We start from the raw sequence: 1,323 nt of genomic DNA, 5'->3' as shown, positions 1-1,323 counted from the left end.
GACTCAAACATACCCTTGTTTTACGTGGTACATGTCAATTATGGCTACCGTTTTCCTTGTTTTAGAGTCGTTCTGAAGTTCTGTTTTACAATTACTTCTTGAAAACTATAACTGAGAAAAATAATCGATTTCCTATAGCCACAGATTATATATAAAAAAAGCAAAACATTTACAGATATTGCTTATATTATGTAAAGGGTTTACCTCTATTTCAGTTGATAGATACGCAAACAAATACAGAACACATGGATGCGACATATAAATGATACATCCCTATTTCTGCAGCGAGATATCTTTCCAAATAAATTTTGTGATAAAAAATAACTAATTCTTAACACTGGAAAGCGTAAGATAAATATGAGCGTAATGTTCGGGCTGCCTGACATTCCCTTTCGTCTGTATTTTGTGGAATGAAAAGGGATCCCGGAAGAAGACCCGGATGTTGGAGAGGAACTGTTGTAGGAACTTCCTTGTCACTGTATTTTTGAGGAGGAATTACATGTTCTTAAAAAAAAATGATCTAGTTTCTGTGTATATATATTTATACGTATATGGCATATGCTTGTTATTATGTAGTTATTAATAACGTATATCTTCATCCAACTTTCTTTTCCAATGAAGTACAGTTGATAATAAACAAATCCTAGAACGATGGCTGCCAGGCTTCTCGGTGAAAGTAAAAGTGACTTTCGTGACGTCATAGCAACGTCAGGAAGGCTACAGTTGCCAGCTAATGATTTTCCTACTCTGATCACGTATTACAGGATTTTTACTCTGAAATAAATTTCAGCCGTATTTTGTGGTAGTCGGTCCTTCATGAACGGTAGATATACAATCACTTAAGTTTCATCACTGTCTACCCTTTTATATACTGTCTTTTTTAGATATATATTATACAATTGTTCATCCCTTTCAAGTTGGAATTATCCACCTTATGAATGAAATGACCTTGTACAAAAACCGAAAAGGCTATTTATCCTGATCGTCGTCAATAATAAAAATATAGAATATACCATCTGTGCGTAAAATGTCAAATATGAAAATGAAAACGTGGGAAAATATATATTTGATGTAAAAAGTTAACAGTAAAATGATAACAGTAATTCACGTGCGATTAACTGGACCGTCAGTCTTACTACACACCAGCAACGGGAAAATTACTATGAAATAAATTCGTACAGTGAGCATCTCCTACTTGTTTGTCCAAAAAGTCCAGAAAAAATAACTCCCTCTCTTAAAGAAAAAATCAAGCAACGAATCAGTCAATCCATAAAAGGAAGAAGAGAATAAACAAAACATGTTCTGTAATAACGACACTCTCCT

Source organism: Penaeus monodon, chromosome 23, assembly GCF_015228065.2.
Source record: "Penaeus monodon isolate SGIC_2016 chromosome 23, NSTDA_Pmon_1, whole genome shotgun sequence".
Classification (NCBI taxonomy): Eukaryota; Metazoa; Arthropoda; class Malacostraca; order Decapoda; family Penaeidae; genus Penaeus; species Penaeus monodon.
Note: the sequence above shows the minus strand (reverse complement) of the source record.